Source organism: Cebus imitator, unplaced genomic scaffold (assembly GCF_001604975.1).
Source record: "Cebus imitator isolate Cc_AM_T3 unplaced genomic scaffold, Cebus_imitator-1.0 Scaffold379, whole genome shotgun sequence".
Classification (NCBI taxonomy): Eukaryota; Metazoa; Chordata; class Mammalia; order Primates; family Cebidae; genus Cebus; species Cebus imitator.
The window spans coordinates 1571786-1594688 of NW_016107694.1; the positions used below are offsets into that span (position 1 = coordinate 1571786).

Below are 22903 nucleotides of genomic sequence, written 5' to 3' on the forward strand. Positions count from 1 at the left end.
AGAGCTGATCTCAATGTTATGGGTATGGCCTGAATGCACCTCTTCTTTTGTTTCCTGCAGGAAGAGTAAAATCATAAAAACAGATTACAAATGGAGAAAACAACCCCCTTGATAAAATGGATGGGAATTCATTTACATATTATTTTTTGAATGTCATATGTTTAAACCCATAGGAGTTCCTGCAAGAATATTACAAAGATATTGCAGCCAGCCCCCCCCCCATGAAAAATATTACCTGAGATATCCCTAATAGGATATGGAGATTAATCCCAAATGGGCATCAAACATCAGCCAAGTGCTCAAAAACCGTAGAGGCAGAAAATGTTGTAGGTTTTTAATCAAAGTTCTGACTGGATCAAAGTGATGTTCCAAGTTGGTTCAGCCTAATATAAACATATCAACCAAAGGTGAGTAGCCTTTAATACTTCTGCAAAACTACAGTAAAAGTGCTTTAATTAAATAAAAGAGTAAACCAAGTAGCTGATGTGAATCTGTTCTTATATATTCAATGCAAAGCCCAAGCTTGAGCACTTCTTACCAAGCTTTCGGTGCCATTCTAGAGTCTGGATTTGGGTTTGTCATCAAGTGTTTTCTGGTAGCTAATACTGGGATTTCAACATCAAAGAAAGTCACCTTAACCTTGAATTCAGGTCCTGTTCCTTAGGTAAGCATTAGCCTCAACATTTGAGTGGTAGAATTTCCAGGGATAACGTTCTTCCCTGTGAGGCAACTGAGAACTTGAAAAAAGGTGTCCTTCCTGAAACTTTGGCTCTGTGAGTTTCCTTTAGAACCTCTATGGACCTTCCAGATTCATCTAGTTATTCCATTTGGCAAATAGGTTTCAAAACTGATCCATAGAGATCGTGCAGGAGTGAATTGAGAAGGAGTCTAAGGCCATTTCGGGGCCCAGCAGGAGACTGCGCCACGTGCTGCCACAGGCCTGGGAGAGAATTCTACCCTTGCCATTTCTGTTTGGCTTAGAGTCCACAGTTGTTTCCCATTACTGGGGCTGTTTCCCTGACCCGCGATCCTGTGTTCCCACCCATTGTCCCAGGCCTGCCTAGTTTCTCAGCAGTAGGATGAAGTGGAATGAATTTTGGTTCAAACTGCCCTAGATTCAAACCCTACCTCTCCTGCTTATTAGCCGTGTGTCTTTGGTGAGAGAATGAATTGAAATAACATAAGTAAAATATACGGGAGCAGACCTAGGCATGGTAGGTGCTCAATTAATGATACTCTTTCTTTATAACTCAAGTTGAGCTAGTTTTTGGAAGTTATTTGTGGCTCTCTTAGTTCCCATGGACTCCCACACACCCTCTCCTGTGGACTTATCCCACTTGGCTGTGATCCATTTTCACTCTCTCCCCCTCTTGTCTGAGCCATTTGTCTTGTTTGTCTCCCTGTATCTCTAGCAACTGACACTTTGACACATGTTAATTGTTCAAGAAATGTGGCTTGTTGACAGCTCCTAAACTACTAGTTCTTACCTATCTGCCTTAACAATATGGCTTGAGTGATGAAAAACATCAGTTCCTAAGGCTTCCGTCAGCAGTGTCAAGGGCAAAGTCAGACCCAGCAGCAGCCGCTCTTCCCAGTAGAAATGAGCCAGCAGCACAGAATGTGAAGAGTGCCCCAGTCATTTCCAGACCATCAAACTACAAAAGAGCTCTTCCAAACCACCATATGGCCAGAGAAGCCAGATGCGTCCACTGACAAGCATCGTGGTGACACACTGAGCCAGGCTGCTCACTGAGTCACCGGTGGTCAGGAGATAAGACTTTTGATGCTGCTGGAATCAGGATCCTAATGGGGTTTAGGGAATGATACATCTACCCAGCTGCTCTTAGAATCCTCGATTAAGTTTTTAACCCTCCTAAATTAGACCTCAGGGGCCTTAAGCTTGGCGTTGGGTGACCCTATAAAGAAAGCCATGAAATGGTTTCTATGCTAGACCTCAGTGTGGAAAAATTAAGTAGAAAATTTCTTAATATATTTTCTGTTGGTTCAATGCTGCGTGCACCCCTATTGTTTTTCTTTGTTCTGCTTTAGTGCAGAGGGGGGTCTTTTAACATAAAATAGGTACCTATTTTTCTATGAGAGATGATTGGTTTTAGCATGAAAGAGGCTGGCTTATGTGGTGGGCATTCTACCTAAAGCATTTGAAAACACAGGCAAACGGGATCCCAGTCAGGGAACTGTGGAGAGCCCTGAGAGGTGGCACTCACCAGCTCCACCCCAGGGCAATGACAGAGTGAGGCTGGGACCCTGGAGAGATGAGTGTTGAGGAGGTGGGATGACGCCAGGAGGCCACAGGGAAGTGGCTTCTGTGTGCCACATTATATTGAATCAGTGCTGCCGGGCACGGTGTCTCACACCTGTAAACCCAGCACTTTGGGAGGCTGAGGTGGGTGGATCACAAGGTCAGGAGTTCAAGACCAGCCTGGTCAACATGGTGAAGCCCCGTCTCTACTAAAATTACAAAAATTAGCTGGGCATAGTGGCGCATGCCTGTAATCCCAACTACTCGAGAGGCTGAGGCAGGAGAATCGCTTGAACCCAGAAGGCAGAGGTTGCAGTGATCTGAGATCACACCACTGCACTCTCCCTGGGTGACAGAGCAAGACTCTGTCTCAAAAAAAAAAAAAAAAAAAAAAAAAAAAAAAAAAAAAAAAAAAAAAAAAAAAAAAAAAAAATTAGTGCTTGCTGAAAAGTGGCCCAAAGGGAAGGTGAAAGGTGAAGACAAATTTATGTATTACATGCATATAAAATGTATAATAGGTAATATGTATAGTATGTTCTAGAAATATATTAAGGGCCACATGTGTTTCTGATAAGCTGTAGCTAAGAAAAGCAAAAAGGAAGCTCCTGATCACTAACGTGCCTGGAGAACTCTCCCATTCTCGTATCCAACCCATACCAATAACTTTTACTACAAGTTAGGCATTGCTCAATGCTTCACATGTTTTAATCACTAATATTCTGTCGGTATTATCATTTTATTGTTTGTAACTGAGAGGAACTGAGGCACTGAGAAATAAAGTAGCTTAACCAAGTCACATAAGCTCATGGTGGCAGAGCTAGAATTGTGGGTGTAGGCCCTCGGAGTCTAGAGCCTGCACCCCTCGAGAACCTCTTCCACACACCTCTTTTAGTCCCGACCTGCCTCCTGCTTCCCACGGCTGCTCCCCTCTGTGATCTCAAACTGTGCAAGGGGGCTGTACAGTGGCTCTCCTGTTACTTGGAGTATCTATTACTCACTTCTGGGCTAGTCTATGAGATGTATAGGAGCATCAACCTCATTTCTTAATCATTTTTTAATTCCCTGCTGTACCATTTGATAAAAAGCACAAAGCTAGTACTGACAAGTGTTTGACAGATGAAATGAATAAGTAAGTAAACTTAGGAATACAGGAAAAAACAGGTCATATGAGCATCATCAGACCTAGTAATAATAGCCCTTAATATTTATTGATAGCTTGCTATGTTCCAGGCAGTATGCTGAGGACTTTGCATGCATTATCCATTATTTAGTCATTAGCACTAAACAGAACCTCTGGGCAGGTTCTGCTTCTAACCCCAAGGCTTCAATAGATGGACTTACTCAATTTCGCATGGCTAGTGATCTGCAAAGCTAGGATCCGAAATCATATCTGTCTGACACCAAAACCTATCATCTGAATCTCCACAAATTTTTACTGTGTTCAGATCCCTGCCCTGATAGTCTAACCTTGTATACTTGGTCATGTGAATCTAGCAGAGGCTTTCAAAGCTACATTTTTAAAGTCCCACCATCTTTGCTGCGGATCTCCCTAAAACAATGTTTCATATGGTTGTCTTGAAAATCCCTGTTTTTCTTATTGGTATTAAACCTAGCTACTAGTCATTACATTGCTATTACCACTGCCTACTTTGTAATGGACCTTTGCTATGTACAGGGCTAGATTATCTTAGTGTTTTAATGCATTTAATTCTGTCAACAACCATGTGAGGAAAGTATTTTATTTATTTATTTGTTTGTTTGTTTATTTATTTATTTATTGAGATGGAGTCTTTCTCTGTCACCAGGCCGGAGTACAGTCGTGCGATCTCAGCTCACTGCACCCTCCAACTCCCTGGTTCAAGTGATTCTCCTGCCTCAGCCTCCCAAGTAGCTGGGATTACAGGCATGCGTCACCATGCTTAGCTAATTTTTTTGTATTATTAATAGAGACAGGGTTTCGCCATGTTGGGCAGGATGGTCTTGATCTCCTGACCTCGTGATCCATCCTCCTTGAACTCCCAAAGTGCTGGGATTACAGGTGTGAGCCACCGTACCTGGCCTGAAAGTACTTTTATTAAACTCATTTTATGAATGAGGACATTGAGGCCCAGAGAGTCACATCAACTTGCCCAAGGCTCCACTCTAAGTAAGGGACAGGCTGGTTTTTAGTTCCAAGCAGCCTGGTTGCAGAGCCTGCATTCTCAGCCGCTGTGCTAATCTGACTCACCAGCAGGGTTGGGTCCTTTCACTTCCCTGCTTGTGGTTGCAGTTCTTTAATTTGCTTGGGATCTTCAAAGGCCAAGGCCATGGACTTGATCTCTGAGAGCACTAGTCTATGCCTTCATCCTAGCCAGATGTCCTACAAATATCTCATAGACCTAGGCCCTTGGTTGCCAAGGAGACCAGGTGGGAGAGTGGGGATGAATTAGTGCCAGTCAACCAGTTCTGTAGGGAAAACTGCTGCTGACAATAGGTCAGAACTAGCTTCCTCACGTCATTAAAATACTCACTGAAAACATGTTAGTCAACAAATGTGCCTTACTTGCATGGCCAAATGCTAAACCTGTCCCCGGCTGGCTTTATATGCACAGAATGTTGGCTCTCACATCCATGATTTGTTGAAAAGGTCAAATTCCACTCTGGCTGTTTCATCAGAAGGGTAAATACTGTGTGTTTAGATATTTGATGTGCATAGACCAAGAGCATTTTCCAGCGAAAGCTTCAGAGGTTTGTGGGCAGAGCTAGAGTCACAAGGTATATTAGAGCTGCCAGGGGCTTTAGGGAATCAAAGTCCAGGCCTGGAAATCCCTGTTTTACAGATAAGCATGGTCAGATTGCCCCTGCATGCATGCAGCTAGTGATGACAGAACCAGGACTAGACCTCCCAGCTGCCATGAACTGGCTGATGGAGATTATCAAATTATGTTATCAAAACTCTTTAGAGATGTATTTCACTTCATTGGCAAGGCTTGGGAATTGAAAATGGATATTTCCTCCATCATTTGAGAAGGAGGAAGGATGTGCTATTAGGGCATTCACATCTCTCTATAGTCAAACTGAAATGAAAGATAATTGACTTTCTTGCCAATTTGATCAATCAAGGTAGTCTACGGAAAGTTATTTCCTCAAATACCCAGGTCCTATGTTTGAATTAACTGTCTGTATGTTAATTCTATGTAACTACTCTATGTATTTCACTGTGTTTCTATTGATAAAATCATACTGAAGTCTTTTGTAAAAATCTTGACTAATAGGAAAATTGTCATACTATCTAATAGATCATATAAATCCTTTGCCTTTCACAATTTTTGCATGAAAAACAAGTCTGTCACTTCAAAAATAATTTGTCCTATGGGGTTTACATTTGAGATGAAAACTTCTGGAACAAGACAGGAATGACGGTGGCACAACATCACAACTGTACTTAATGGCACCAAATTGTATACTTTAAAATGAATAAAATGGGAAATTTTATGTGTATTACTCCACAATAAAACAATTTATAAAGAAGCCCAATTATTGAGAATAGAAAAAATCAGCTCAGTGGCAAATAATATATTTTATTGATTTATCCAATAAATACATATGGAGTATCCAATAAACACATATGGAGTATTTTCAATACTTATTTGAAAAATGTTTGAAAGTCCACTCACTTGCTAACTATAAGGTGTTATGAAAATATGTTTGTGGATAACTGTGAGTGCGCTTGTGGGGCAGGTGCTGGTTATTCACTCTTTACTCTTCTCCACCTGGCTTTGTGTTTCGGCAATCTCTCCTAAATGGACTGCAGCAACAGGTTCCCTTACCCCCTGGCCTCCTATCTGTTAGGTTTGGCCAATGGTGGGGTGGCAGGGAGTGGAGGAATGCCAGGAGAAGAAGAGGGAGAGGGAGGAGTGTGAGGTTTGCTTACTTATTCCTTCAACTCCCTTTCTGCTGGTTCATTGTAAATTGGTAGAGGACTACCGGAGGGCCCCTGTCACAGAAATCCAAAAGTATGCAAAATAGAACTATGTTTCAAGATCTTCTACTTAAGGTTCTTCTAAGTTTTCTTTTTCTTTTTTTGCATTATGACTCATGGCTTAAAAGATGACCACATCTCCAAATGGGTTAACATTTTCTAAAAGCTCCCATTATTTTAGAAAAAAATTGAGTTCCTATAAACAGAGTTTTGAATTATTCAATATCTTTTATTATAAAACAGGAAAGCACCATTTCAACTAGGGAATGCTGATTGCTTAAAACTACACTCTTTTGAATAAACCTATATTAGTTTAATGAAGTTTTCCTGTGATTAGTATAATCTACTGCAATTATATTGAAACCCCAAATTATGGGTATTATACACACAAAATACAGCACTGGTTAAAAGCAATTAGTTTAATCACTTTCCTGATGGGAAATGAGACAGGAGCACCACAGAGAGCAGGGCTGCCCATTAGCACGTGATGTGAAGAGGCCAGCCCTACTTTCTGGTTCTTGCAGGACACAAACTCTCTCACACCTGCTGCTGCCCTCCCCTCCTACAGCACATGGCGTTTTACAAAATAACGCTCTATGTAGCGGTGGCTTTTTTGTTAATCAACATCCTCAAGCCTTGTAGTTTAGGCCTTCCTCATCGCCCATCTGGACAATTGCCACCATGCTGTCTTGTAAGCTCATGCAGGGTGCTCACTGCCCAGGGTGCCTGGCCAGAGGGTGAGCTTAAATCCAGCCTGACTCTGCTCATGCCTTTTCAGTGCTTCTATCCAGAAGAGGTACCTTTTTCTAACTTGCTCAAATGTGGTGGCAGCAGCCCTGTTGCCACCATCTCTTGACTGGTCTCTCTTCCTCTGGACTTGCCCTCTTCTTATTCATCCTCTCACTAGAAAAAAAAAAAAAAAACATAAAATGTGGCCATGCTGTGACCATGCTACTCCTGCTTAAGCCTTTCAATGGCTCCCCATTCTAGAGAGTAGCATTTCTCAAACTTCTACATTCATGTGAATCACCTGCAGTGAAGGTAGGGTTGGATCTTGTTAAAACATGGATTCTAATTTAGTAGTTCTTAGGTGGAGCCTGAGCCCTTGCAGTTCTAACTAGCTCACAGGTGAGGCTGATGCTGCTCATCTGTGGAACACTTTGAGTAGCAAGGCTCTAGGGCAGCACGGTACAAGGGAAGTCTCTATAATGGTGTCTGTCCAATACAGTGGCCACTACCTGTATGCAGCTACTGAGTACTTGCAATGCCGTTAGTGTGACTGAGGAACTAAATTTTAAATTCAATTTAATTTTATTTTATTTAAGTTTAAACAGCCACAGGCAGCCAGTGGCCACGATATTGGACAGCACAGCTACAGAGCATAACATCCGTGCTCCTCACTGTGACTTACAAAGCCCTCTGCAGATCTTTTGCCTACTTCTTGTTCCTTGTTTTCTGCCCTTTCCTATCTCTCATTTTATGATACACCATAAAACTTCCATAAGTTTCCAAACAGGTCACATGTTTTCAAGTCCCCACTTTGCAGGTGCTGTTCCTTTTGCTTGGAATCCCTTTCTCCACATTTTGTGCCCAACGATGCAACACCTTCTGATCCCATTCCAACCCCTCCTTTTCTAAGAATCCATCCCTGACCATACCCTGCTAACGGCAACCATTTACCGGGTGTCTCCATGTAGCGTAAAAGGACCCTGCACACACCTTATTTCATTTGATCTGCACATTAAGTTTGGTATATGCAAGCGTCAAGTGGCTTGCCTAGGGTCATGGAACTAGAAAGCTGAAAATCATAAATTCATCACTAGGTCTGCCTGATTCTGAAGCTCATTCTTTCCCCACCACATCGTGGTGCCCTCTGCTTGCACAGGACTGTGATATACATAGCACTAATCATGTGATGGTGAAATTGTCTGTCTATGGTCTCTCCTCTCCATGAAATCATAAGCTGCTAGAGGTCACAGGCTAGATATTTTTTATTTCTGTATTCTGGGGCCTCCTACGTCATTAGTGCTTGATCATTGTTGTTGAAATGTGTATGTTTCTTCTCTTCAACTCTATTGTAAAATCCTTCAGTAAGATGACTGTGTTTTATTTCACTGATGTGCTCGGTGCTCAGCAGGCCCCTGGTAAGTGTTGGAACAAATGAATTCAAAACTAAATGAGTGTGCTGACTACGGACAACATTGGCAAGGATTTGGTTAGGAATTCAAGGGTAGGAATTCTTTCTAAGCAACTTTAATGCAAGAGATAGATGGATACCCAAATAATGCCAAGGAGGAAATAAGGGAAGAGTGTAGGGGAGTGTTTGAAAGGCTGAGTATGGCAGAAAACCGGAATAACAAGAATTTGATGTGTGCTTCCCTTCAAATCTGCTTAATCAGCATGGACAGTGTCCCCCTGAATTAACATCTTGAAAAGTACACGTTATTGAGAAAGTAAAAAAATGGGAATGCTTATATGCTGATAGAAGGAGCCAGGAGTATAAATTGGCATGACCTTTATAAGGGAAATTTGGAATAGTATTCACATTCTTTAAAAACATGCATGTCCTTTATCCCACCAATTCTACTTGTGAGAATTTATCCTAAGATAATCATAGCTATGTATGAATTTTATCAGCAAAGACATCATTTTAACATTATTTATAATGATTAAAAATGAAAAAAGAAAACACTTTTGAGCCCCTAGGAGATTAAATTATTTAAATCTATATGATTGAATACTATTTAGTCATTAAAGTGATACGAAATTTTATATATTGATATAGAACAATATTATATAATGTTTAAGATAGAAAAGCAGATTGCAACATGGAATATTTCATATTATTTCCTTTTGGGGGAGGATGTTTGAGGGTGCGTGTATATACACAGATAAAATAAAGACCTAAGGAAATACCTGAGTCTTTTTTTTTTTTTTTTTTTTGAGATGGAGTCTTGCTCTATCACCCAGGCTGGAGTGCAGTGGCACAATCTCGGCTCACTGCAACCTCCGTCTCCCAGGTTCAAGCAATTCTCCTGCCTCAGCCTCCCAAGTACCTGCGATTACAGGCACACACCACCATGCCCAGCTAATTTTTGTGTTTTTTAAGTAGAGACGGGGTTTCACCATGCTGGCCAGTATGGTCTCGAATTCCTGACCTTGTGATCCAACGCCTCGGCCTCCCAAAGTGCTGGAATTACACGCATGAGCCACTAAGCCCGGCCCACCTGAGTCTTTAAAAAAATAATTTCCACATTTTCCCTATCCAGTCTATCGTCGATGGGCATTTGGGTTGGTTCCAGGTCCTTGCTATTGTAAACAGTGCTGCAATGAATATTCGTGTGCATGTGTCCTTATAGTAGAACGATTTGTAATCCTTTGGATATATACCCAGTAATGCATGGAATATTATGCAGCCATCAAAAACGATGAGTTTGGGTCCTTTGTAGGGACATGGATGAACCTGGAAACCATCATTCTCAGCAAACTGACAGAAGAGCAGAAGATCAAACACCGCATGTTCTCACTCATAGGTGGGTGTTGAACAATGAGAACACATGGACACAGGGAGGGGAGCACCACACACTGGGGTCAGTTGGGGGGAAATAGGGGAGGGACAGTGGGGGGTGGGGAGCTGGAAAGAGATAGCAAGGGGAGAGATGCCAGATGTAGGTGATGGGGAGGAAGGCAGCAAATCACACTGCCACATGTGTACCTATGCAACAATCTGGCATGTTCTTCACATATACCCCAAAACCTAAAATGCAATAAAATAAATAAATGGGGAAAAAAATGATAATAATTTCAACTTTTATTTTAGATTCAGGGAGTACATATGCAAGTTTGTTACATGGGTATGTTGCATGGTGCTGAGGTTTGGGGTACAATTGATTCTATCACCCAGGTAGTGAGCATAGTACCCAATAGTTTTGCAACCCTTTCTTCCCCACCTCCCCACTCTAGTAGTCCTTAGTGTATGCTGTTTCTATCTTTACGTCCATGTTTACCCAGTGTTTAGCTCCCACTTATAAGTGAGAACATGTGGTATTTGGTTTTCTGTTCTTGTGTTAATTTGCTTAGGATAATGACCTCTGGCTGTATCCATGTTGCTGTACAGAACATTATTTCATTCTTTTTATGGTAGTATAGTATTCTAAGGTATATGTGTACCGCATTTTCTTTGTCCAATCCACCGTTGATAGGCACCTAGATTGATGCCATGTCTTTGCTGTTGTGACTATGGCTGTGATAAACATATCAGTGCCTGGGTCTTTTTGGTAGAACAATTTAGTTTCTTGTGCTTATATACTCAGTAATTGGATTGCTGTGTTGAATGGCAGTTCTGTTTTAAGCTCCTTGGGAAATCTCCAAACTGCTTTCTACAGTGACTGAGCTAATTTACATTTCCACTAACAGTGTATAAGCATTTTCTTTTCTCTGCAGCCTCCCCAGCATCTGTTACTTTTTGACTTTTTAATAGTAGTCTTTCTGACTGGTGTGAGATGCTATCTCATTGTGGTTTTGATTTACATTTCCCTAATGAGGAATGAGGTTGAACACTTTTGCATATGTGTATTGGCTGCTTGTCTGTCTTCTTTTTAAGTGTCTGTTCATGTCTCTTGCCCACTTTTTAATAGAGTTTTTTGTTTTTTGCTTGTTGAATTAAGTTTCTAATAAATCTGGGATATCAGACCTTTGTTAAATGCATAGTTTGTGAGTATTTTCTTCCATTTTGTAGGTTGTGTGTACCCTGGTGATTTTCTTTTGTTGTGCAGATGCTCTTTAATTAGGTCCCACTTGTCCATTTTTGTTGTTGTTGTTGCAATTGCCTTTGAGGACTTAGTCATACGTTCTTTCCCAAGGCTGATGTCCAGAATGGTGTTTCCTAAGTGTTCTTCTAGGATCCTTACAGTTTGAAGTCTTACATTTAAATCTTTAATCTATCTTGAGTTATTTTTGTATATGGTGAAAAGTTGGGGTCCAGCTTCATCCTTCTGCATATGGCTAGCAAGCTATCTCAGCACCATTTATTTAACAGGGAATCCCCAAAAAGACTCTTAATAAGCTCTCTTGGTGATAGGATTTGATTATTTTTCCCTTTATAATTTTAATCTGTATGTCCTACTTTTATGACCAGAAAAATATGTTAAAAATAAAGACATTAATATGTTCACTAGTTCCATTTTAGCCTGGTATCTAATTATCAGATATCTTCTTGAAGATCCAGGATACACCTCATAGGAAATCTATAGGCGGCCAACTGCTTAGAAATGTCTCCAGCTCCAGGAAGTCATGCTCTCCTGTCATTATTCAATGTCCTTATTTCTTGATTTTCAATATCCATTATTTTCCTGACTCTGTATTCAAACCTAGCCTAGCTTGGCACCATCTCACCTTTGTCCAGCCTTTATTCCATCGATATCCCCCTCAGGTGGGCCATCTGTGGTAGAAGTGAGCCTCTGGTGCCCAAAGGCTGGCCCAGGTGTTTTTTTCACTGTCCTGTTTCCTTCTGTTTGCTGTGCATTTTAACATGTAACTTTGTAATCTCTGTTGACACCCTCATCTCTTGCTCTTTTGTTTTTGAGATGCTGTTGTCATCTTCTCGCCCTTCTGCTGTCTCTTCCTTAGCCTCATAGTAAGCAAGGAGAGGGGGGTGATACACTTGGTCCGATGTGAATCATTCCACTCACCAGGAGTCTATGATTCTCAAATGAAAAGTAAACAAGTAATTAGAGCCTATTCTAGCAACTAGACATTATTTGCTCTATGAGAAAGACCTTTTAAAAGAGAGAAACAAGCTAAGGAGTAGCTCACTGATTTGTTCCAATAAGCACAAGATAGGTTTTAGAAGCACAACGTGAAATACTTCACGAAAACGTTACATCATCATCCTAAGGAATTTTTCAGCTTTGTGTAAGGAGAGATCTAATAACAAAATTAAAAAATGATCTGCTTTGATTTTTTTTCACTCTGTGAAGACTGTAGATTAAGCTATCTGCTTGTGTTTTTACAAGGTTTTTATAATAGATTCCACCTCCCTGATGTCTGTCTGTATTACAGAGTATGGCACAGGGATATTCAGGGTAGCAAAATATTATGGGTGTGAAGAGAGAGACCTATACATAGAAACTACTAAAAAGACTATAGGGGCATGAGCATGGTGGCTCACACCTGTAACCCCAGCACTTTGGGAGGTCAAGATGGGAGGATCACTTGAACCCAGGAGATTGAGGGCAGCCTGGGAAACATAGTGACACCCATCTCTACAAAAATATATTTTTAAGTAGTCTGGTGTGATGGCGCACACCTATGTTCCCAGTTACCTAGGAGGCTGAGGTGGGAGAATCGCTTGAGCCCAAGAGGTTGAGGCCGCCACGAACCATGATGTGCCACTAAATTCCAGCATGGTGGCAGAGCAAGATCTTATCTCAAAAAATAAAAAATAAAGACCAAGGGAATGAGGCCAACTCTGGAACACCACATCCATCAGCGGAACCATCAACTGGAATAAATCAGCAAATACTCAGCAAGTTGGTAGGGGAAGCAAATGCTGAGAGCCAGGAAATGTACACCTGCTTGAAGAAGAAACTGTCTTCAACTAATATGGCAAATGCACACAGGTCACACCTCCCACAGGGAGTGTATGCTGCTGACTCATTGGTCATCCAATAGCTATTGACTTCCCACCTCTCTAGTTCCGTCTCTCTCCACATCCCTAGTGTCTCTACATTCCATCCAGGTCCATGAATGCACTGTAATGCCATCTGCATCACAGCCTGTGCCTACACCTCTCAAGCTGCTAGGAATGTTCCTTCCCTTCCTCTTTGCCTAGTTAACTCCTACTCATCCATTAGAACCCAGGATATATCTAGGTCTATATCTGTGTCTATACCTATGTCTATGTCTATATCAAGCTTTATATTTAAATAGAGATGTGGATGTAGATATTCATACACACACACACACACACACACACACACACACACACACACACACACAAACACGTACATACACACACTAAATTTATTTTGTGGATGGCACAATAAATGGAGAGTGGGAGGGCACAGGCTTAAGAAATTACAAGGTCACTTTCTCAGGAAAGTCTTCTCTGAGCACCCTGCAGACCAGGCCAAGTGCCCTGTAGAAGCCCTCTGGCACCATCTCTATTGTATGGTAATCACAGTGTAATTAGAAATGTAAACTCCTCAAGGGCAGGGATTCACTGTTGTGTCGGCAGTATCTAGAGCAGAAGTTGGCACAACAATGGATGTTGAATAATATTTATTTGTACATTTATTGGATTCACATCTGTCTTCCAAGCAAGAAGGTAAGTTATCTAGATATTGTGTTTCTGTTCATGGTTTGTTTCCAGCACCCAGTACAGAACCTGGCACACAGGATGCATTCAGCAAATGTTTATTAGGTGAATGACTAAACTCTATCTGCTGACACAGTGACTGCAGGGGTGAATGAGGGCCAGTCGCTAGCCTCATGAAGTTTCCATGAGTCATGTCATTTAGTGGGAAGACAGATGAGACCATTACCATTCAGTGTAAAAAGTGCTGTGAAGAGTGAGAACAGAGTTCAAAGGAGACACACAGGGCTCCTTACACAGTATAGGGCTGAGGGAAGGGGAGAAATTCATGTGGGGATTGGGGGGGGTCATAAAATGCACTCTGGAGGGGGTGGCATCTAAGCAGAGAACAGGTGATGGCAGGATGAAATATGGGCAGAATCATTCCTGGCCAAGGGAGCAGCACCAAAACCCAAAAAGAGAGTTGGAGAAAGATGGGCAGATACCAAGAAGACAGATACAAGGACACGAAGGACAGACTGCCAAGTGCAGTGTAGAGGCAGTAATATTTGCCCTTGCTTCAATTTCCTTTTAGCATGGTGGTATAGATTTTGCATGATGCTTGTAAGCAAACTTATTGCACAAAAGAGACATTATCTACGAAACTGTTTCATTTAAAATACAAGCCTAGTTGGAAGGTTTCAATATGTAAGCAGATGTGCATTTTCTGACTTCAGAAAGGCCCCTTAAAGCGTCCCAGGATCTATCATTGTTTATGCCATCCCAGCCTCGGTTAAAGGTTTCTAATTCAACTGGAGAGGGATTCTGCTGCAGGGCGTGTATTGCTGGTGCACTCTCTCTCAGTGACTTGGGCTGGCAGGTTAATGACTAGCAGTGGAAAGAATGTTTTTGTAACAGGATCAGCACTCGTGGACTTTTTCTTCTCCTAAAAGCTAGCTCTGCTCTTGAAAAGCCCTGGCCATGTGCTTCAGCAGCTGATTAGGGAGGAGATGCTGTTTGTTGTGTATCACCTTCCCTACACCATATGCCTCTCAGTCACCTGTATTCATTCAGAAGGTTTGTTAGGTGCCTCTTTAGGCTCCAAGTCTATTCAAGGGAAATGCCAGTATTTGAGTTTCCTATGTACCAAGAACTCAGAGATTTAGAGAAAACCAAAAGACCTAGTCTACAGTGTCAAAGAACTTAGAATTTAGTTGAGGATACAAAATATATGCATCTGAAGCAATTAGGGGATAGTACTAATTAATATTCTGTTATTTTCAAGCAACAGAAACCATATCCTCTCTCTTAAGAAAAAGGGAAAGTTATTGGGTGAAGACAAGGGAATCACACATAGTGGAAGGAGAGTTTGATAGACAGGATGTGAAGAATCCAGGGCAGCTCAGGGATCTCAGTAGCAGGAATGTGTGGACCTTTGTCGAGATCTGTCATTTAGGGATGTGGATATAAAATACATAAAGAAAAGGAATACCACCTGGTATCTCACCTCCCAGAGGCAACCACCATATGCCTCTGACATATATTCTTCTCATCTTTTTTTTTTCTTTGAGCATGTGGGTGAGTGTGTATATTTGTTACAAAATTGAGATTCTGCACTTGACGCTGTTTTGTGTCTTGCTCTTTTAGCTTAACATTATACTGAAAACATTGAACACTGAAAGCTCTTTGAAATACAGCTTTTAGTGGCTGCACCATAATTTATTTACTAGTCCCTATTGTTGGACATATAAATTATTTTCAATTTTTCATTATTATAAAATATATTGTAATAAACATCACAGTACATTGAATTATTGTCTGAATTTCTGACTGGGAAAAAAAAGTGTCAACCAATGGATTTAAGACAGAATTATTCCCTGTGATTTTAAATGCCTGGGATAACTTGAAATACTCTGTCTAGCCAAAATGCTGTTCCACTAACTTCTCCATTTTATAGAGGGTATCCATTCTTTTTCACTCCACAATCAAAACACCATTTTGTAAATCACTGACTTCTCAGTGCTCTAAAAAAACAACTTAGTCAACTAGAAAGAAAGAATGACCCCAAAACCAAATCAATATCAGGATAATTATTTATTCTTGGTCCTTGGAGATGAATCTATTTTGTGGAGGCTAGGGAGAGTCAACTGACTGCATTCTGTTTTTTAGTAGACTTTTTCCTCCAGGTCAGGAGAGGAAGGAGGCAGATATGCTCTGGGAAGAGGGATAAAATCTAGGAGACAATCAGAGACTTCAGAAGATTCTAGTTTTTAATCTTTTATTTAATAAATACCATGTGTCAGACACTGTTCTGAGGGTTTTATGAATATTCAGTCACTTAATCTTCCTACTAATGTGTATTAGTTCATTCTCATACTCCTATAAAGAACTTCTCTGAGACTAGGTAATTTATAAAAGAAAGAGGTTTAATTGACTCACAGTTCCAAATGGCTAGGGACACCCCAGGAAATTTAACAATCATGGTGGAAAAGGGGAAGTCAGGACCTTGTTCACATGGCAGCAGGAGAGACAAGTGCAAGCAGGAGAAATGCCAGGCACTTATAAAACCATCAGATTTCATGAGAACTCACTCACTATCATGAGAACAGGATAGGCGAAACCACCCTCATGATCCAATCACTTTCTTTCTTAACACGTGGGGATTATAGGGCCCTCCCTCAACACATGGGGATTACAATTCAAGATGAGATTTGTGTGAGGACACAGAGCCAAACCATATCATTCCACTCTGGCCCCTCCCAAATATCATGTCCTCACATTTCAAAATCAATCATGCCTTCCCAACAGTCTCCCAAAGTCTTAATGCATTTCAGCATTAAGTCAAAAGCCACAGTCCAAAGTTTCATCTGAGACAAGGCAAGTCCCTTCCACCTATGAGCCTGTAAAATCAAAAACAAGTTAATTTCCTCTGATGTACAATGAGGGTACAGGCATTGGGTAAATACACCCATTCCAAATGAGAGATATTGGCCAAAACAAAGGGACTGCAGGTCCCATGCATATCCAAAATCCAGTGGAGCAGTCATTAAATCTTAAAGCTCCAATATAATCTACTCTGACTCCATGTCTCAAATCCAGGGGCTGATGCAAAGGGTGGGCTCCCATGGCCTTGAGCAACTTCATCCCTGTGGCTTTGCAGGGTACAGCTCCCTACCCTGGCTGCTTTCACAGCTGGTGTTGAGTGTGTCTGAGGCTTTTCCAGACACACAGTGCAAGCTATTGGTGGATCTGCCATTCTGGGTTCTGGAGGTTGGTGGCCCTCTTCTCCCAGGTCCTCTAGGCAGTGCCCCAGTGGAGACCCTGTGTGAGGTCTTATATTTTCCCTTTGCACTGCTCTAGCAGAGGTTCTCCATGAGGGCTTTTCCCCTGCAGCAGACTTCTCTCTGGACATCCAGGCATTTCCATACATCCTCTGAAATCTAGGCAGAGTTTCTCAAACCTCAATTCTTGACTTCTGTATACACCTGCAGACCCAACATCATATGGAAGCTGCCAAAGCTTGGGGCTTGCACCCTCTGAAGTAATGGCCTGGGCTGTACATTGGCTCCTTTTAGCCATGGATGGGACCAAGTGCCAAAATTGCACAAAGCAGCAAGGCCCTGGGCCTGGCCAATGAAACCGTTTTTTCCTCCTAGGCTTCCCAACCTGTGATGGGAGGGACTGCTGTAAAGACCTCTGACAGGCCCTGGAGATATTTTCCCCCTTGTCTTGGCGATTAAAATTTGACTCCTCATTACTTATGCAAATTTCTGCAGTTGACATCAATTTCTTCCCAGAAAATGGGTTCTACTTTTCTATAACATTGTCAGACTGCAAATTTTTCAAACTTTTATTCTTTGCTTCCCTTTTAAATGGAAGTTTCAATTTCAGATCACCTCTTTCAAGTTCAAAGTTACACAGATCTCTAGGGCCAGGCCAAATGCCACCGGTCTTTTTGCTAAAGCATAGCAAGAGTGACCTTTGCTCCAGTTTCCAATAAGTTCCTCATCTCCATCTGAGACCACCTCAGCCTGAACTTTATTGTCCATATCACTATTGGCATTTGGGTCAAAACCATTCAACAAGTCTCTAGGAAGTTCCAAACTTTCCCACATCTTCCTGTCTTCTTCTGAGCCCTCTAAACTGTTCCAACCTCTGCCTGTTACTCAGTTCTGAAGTTGTTTCCTCATTTTTGGGTATCTTTATTGCAGTACCTCATTCTTTGTAGTACCAATTCTCTGTATTAGTCCATTATCACACTGCTATAAAGAACTTCCCTGAGACTGGGTAATTTATAAAGGAAAGAGGTTTAATTGACTCACAGTTCCACAAGGCTGGGGACACCTCAGAAAACTTACAATAATGGTGGAAAGTGAAGGCAAAGGCAGGACCTTCTTCACATGGCAGCAGAAGAGAGAAGTATAAGCAGAAGAAATGCCAGACACTTATAAAACCATCAGATCTCATGATAACTCACTCATTATCATAAGAATAGGATGGGGGAACCACCCCCATGATCCAATCTCTTCTCTCCCTCAACACATAGGGATTACAGGTCCCTCCCTTGAAACGGGGGGGATTACAATTCAAGATGAGATTCAGGTGGGGATGCAGAGCCAAACCATATCATAATGTTATAAAGCAATTATTATTATTACCTTCATTGTAGGGATGAGAAGACTGAATCACAGAAGTCAGAGTAAAGGGTAGAGCTGGGAATTGAATCCAGAACCACTGACTCTCAGCAACTGTACCTTGCTTCCATGAATATATTGAAGTTTACATTTTAAAATCAGGATGGTTGAAAAATGCTCAAACACTATCATCAAAGAACATCAAACCAATACGCTCTTTGTTTCTTTTACCGGACGTTAGTATTTCTCATCTTGTGCAACTCAAGCATCAGTAACCTGGGCATCCCCAGGTCTTCCAAATCTCACTTTAACATTATAAAAACTGGCTCAGTGCTCTCTTCAGCAGCACAAATACTAAAATTGGAATGAAACAGAGAAGATTATCATGGTCCTTTCACAGGATGACATACAAATTCATGAAGTATTCCTGATTCATGTTCTTGTTAATGAGCAATAAGAAATCATCTGAAGGTACAAAACTCACTGATAATACTAAGTATAGAGATAAACACAAAATATTATAACAATGTAATTATGGTGTGTAAACTACTCGTGCCCTGAGAAGAAAGACTAAAAGATAAAACTATCAAATATGATGACTACAACAACTTTTCAAGACATAGATGGTGTAAGATATAAATAGAAACAACAAAAAGTTAAACAGTAGGGGTGATGAAGTTAAATGTAGACTTTGTATTAGTTTCCTCTTTGCTTGTTTCTGCAATCAATGTTAAGTTGTCATTAGTTTAAAATAAAAGATGTTATTTGCAAGCTTCGTGGTAACCTGAAATCAAAAAACCTGCAATAGATACACAAAAAATAAAAAGTAAGATATTAAAACACACCACCAGAAGAAAACCACCTTCACAAAAAGGAAGACAGATAGATGGAGAGACAGAAGGAAGGAAGGAAAGAAGGAAGGAAGGAAGGAAGGAAGGAAGGAAAGAAGGAAGGAAGGAAGGAAGGAAAGAAGGAAAGAAGGAAGGAAGGAAGGAAGGAAAGAAGGAAGGAAGGAAAGAAGGAAGGGAAGGAGGGAGGGAAGGAGGGAGGGAGGGAAGACCACAAAACAATCAGAAAAAAAAAATTGGTAAGTAAGTCCTTACGTATCAATAATAATACTGAATATAAATGGACTAAACTTCCCAATCAAAAGACATAGAGTGGCTGAATGAATGAAAAAAACATGATCTGGGCTGGGTGCAGTGACTCATGCCTGTAATCCCAGCATTTTGGGAAGCTGAGGCAGGTGGATTGCTTGAACCCAGGAGTTCAAAGCCAGCTTGGGAAACATGGCAAACCCTGTCTTATAAAAAATACAAAAATTAGCCAGGCATGGTGGCATGCACCTGTAGTCCCAGCTACTCAGGAGGCCAAGGTGGGAGGATTGCTTGATAAAAGCTGTCTCAAAAAATAAACAAAACCCCATGATCTGTTGCCTACAAGGAATACACCGTCTGTATAAGGACAAGTGGAAAGAAATAGAAAAAGATATTCTATGCCAATGGAAACAAACAAACAAAAAAAAAAGCAGAAGTAGCTATATTTATATCAGACATAATAGATTTTAGGATAGAAACTATAAGAAAAGACAAAGAAGGTAATTTTGTAATGGTAAAGGGGTCAATTCAGCAAGAGGATATAACAATTGTAAATATATAAGCAGTCAATACAGGACCACCAATATATAAAGCAAATATTATTAGAGCTAAAGAGACAGAGGGAGACCCCAATACAACAATAGCTGAAGACTTCAACATCCTACTTTCAGCATTGGACATATCATACAGACAGAAGATAAACAACAAAACATCAGACTTATCTCCACTACGTATAAACCAAAAGGACCTAATAGATATTTACAGAACATTTCAACCAATGGCTTCAGAATATACATTCTCTCCTCACTGCATGGATTATTCTCAAGGATGGACCATATGTTAGGCCACAAAGAAGTCTTTATATAAATTCAAAAAAATTGAAACTATATAGTGTCTTCTGTGCCCACAAGTAATAAAATTAGAAATCAATAACAAGAGAAACATTGGGAACTATATAAGCACATGGAAGTTAAACACACACTCCTGAATGGCCAGTGGGTCAATGAAGAAACAAAGAATTTTTATATTTCTTGAAACAAAAATGCAAACAAAACCTACAAAAACCTATAGGATACAATAAAAGCAGTAGTAACAGGAAAGTTTGTAGCAATAAACATCTACGTCAAAAAAGTAGAAAAACTTCAGATAACCAACCTAACAATGCATCTTTAAAAAGTATAAAAGCAAGAGCAAACCAAACCTAAAATTTGTAGAAGAAAATAAATAATAAAAATCAGAGCAGAAATAAATGACATAGAAATGAATAAATCAGTAAAAAAGATCAATGAAACAAAACTTAAAAAAAAGAGCGATCAACAAATTGACAATAAACCAAGAAAGAAGACCTAAATAAATAAAATCAGAGAGGAAAGGGGAGACACTGCAACTGATATCACAGAAATTCAAAGGATCATTAGAGATTACTGTGAGCAACTATATGCCAATAAATTAGAAAACCTAGAAGAAATGGACAAATTCCTAGACACATACAGCCTACCAAGATTGAACCATGAAGAAATCTAAAACCTGAACAGATCAATAACAAGTAATGAGATTGAAGTCATAATAAAAAGTATCGCAGCAAAGAATAGCCTTGGACCCCAATGGCTTCATTGCTGAATTTTAACAAACATTTAAAGAAGATCTAATACAAATCCTACCCAAGCTATTTTTTAAAAAAAGGATGAGTGAATACTTCCAAACTTATTCTATGAGGCCAGTATTACCCTGATACCAAATCCAGACAAAGATGCATCCAAAAAATGATTTTTTTTATTTTCTAAAAATTCCACAAATATCCCTGATGAACATTAATGCAAAAATTATCAACATAATACTAGCAAACCAAACTTAACAACACACTAAAAAGATCATTCAACATGATCAAGTGGGATTTCTCTCAGAAATGCAAGAATGATTCAATGCATGCAAATCAATCCATGTGATATGTCATATCAACTGAATGAAGGAAAAAATCATCTTATTATTTCGAGTAATGCTGAAAAAGCAGATGACAAAGTTTAATATCCCTTCATGGTAATAAACCTTGAAAAACTGCATATAGAAGGAACATACCTCAACATAATAAGAGCCATATATGACAGACCCAGAGCTAGTATTACACTGAATAGGGGAAAACTGAAAGCCCTTCCTCCTAAGATCTGGAACAGGATAAGGACACCCACTGTCTCCAGTGTTATTCATCATAGTACTGCAAGTCCTAGCTAGAGCAATCAGACAAAAGGAAGTCATCCACATTGGAAAGGAAGAAGTCAAATTATCCTTGTCTGCAGATGACATAATTTTATATTTGGAAAAACCCAAATACTCCACCAAAAAAAATATTTGAACTAATAAACAAATTCAGGAAATTGCAGGATACAAAATAAACATACAAAGGTTAGTGGCATCTCTATATGCCAACAGTGAATAATCTGAAAAAGAAATGAAGAAACTAATCCCATTAATAATAGCTACCAATAAAATAAGCTACATAGGAACAAACTTAACCAAAGAACTGAAAAGTCTTTACAATAAAAACAATAAAACACTGATTCAAAGAAGTGGACACACACACACACACACACACACACACACACACACACACACAAATGAAAAGACATTCCATGTTCATGGATTGGAAAAATCAATATTGTTAAAATATTCATACTACCAAAAGCAATCTACAGATTCAATGCAATCCCTATCGAAATACCAATGACAGTTTTTACAGAAATAGAAAAAACAATCCTAAAATTTATGTGGAACCACAAAGAACCTAGAATAGCAAAGCTATCCTGAATGATATGGTTTGGCAGTATCCTCACCCAAATTTTATCTTGAATTGTAGCTCCCATAATTCCCACATGTCATGAGAGGGTCCAAGTGGTAGGTAATTGAATCATGGTTGTGGGTCTTTCCCATGCTATTCTGGTGTTAGTGAATAAGTCTCACAGGATCTGATTGTTGTATAAAGAGGAGTTCTCCTGCACATGTTCTCTTGCCTGCTGCCATGTAAGACGTGACTTTGCTCCTCCTTTGCCTTCTGCAACCTATCCATCTGACAAGGGATTAATAATCAGAATACATAAGAAGCCCAAAGAACTCAGTAGGACAAAATCTAATAACCTGTTTTAAAATGGGTGAAAGATCCGAATAGGTATTTCTTTAAAGAAGACATAAAAATGGTAAACAGGCATATGAAAAGATGCTCAACATCAATGATCATCAGATAAATGCAAATCAAAACTACAATTAGATATCATCTCATCCCAGGAAAAAATAGCTTTTACCCAAAAGGCAATAATGAATGCTGCTGAGGATGTGGAGAAAAGGAAACTCTGTTGGTGGGAATGCAAATTAGTACAATCACTATGAAGAACAGTATGGTGGTTCCTCAAAAAAACTAAAAATAGAATTACTACATGATCCAGAAATTCCACTGCCAGGTATATACCCCAAAGAAAGGAAATCAGTATTTTGAAGAAATATGTACACTTCCACATTTATTGTAGAACTATTCACAATAGCCAAGATTTGGAAGCAATCTAAGTATCCATCAACAGATAAATGAATAAAGAAAATGTGATACATTTACAAAATGGAGTATTATTCAGCCATAAAAAAGGATGAGATCAACAGGGATGGAACTAGAGG

The 22903-nt window shown here is 40.0% G+C and overlaps 1 non-coding gene across 1 annotated transcript; it reads left to right on the forward strand.

The window, feature by feature from the left end:
* Nucleotides 1-18479: 18479 nt before the first annotated feature.
* Nucleotides 18480-18585, forward strand: LOC119468115. The gene has a single exon (XR_005196731.1). It is a non-coding gene; the product is annotated as a U6 spliceosomal RNA (small nuclear RNA).
* Nucleotides 18586-22903: the final 4318 nt, after the last annotated feature.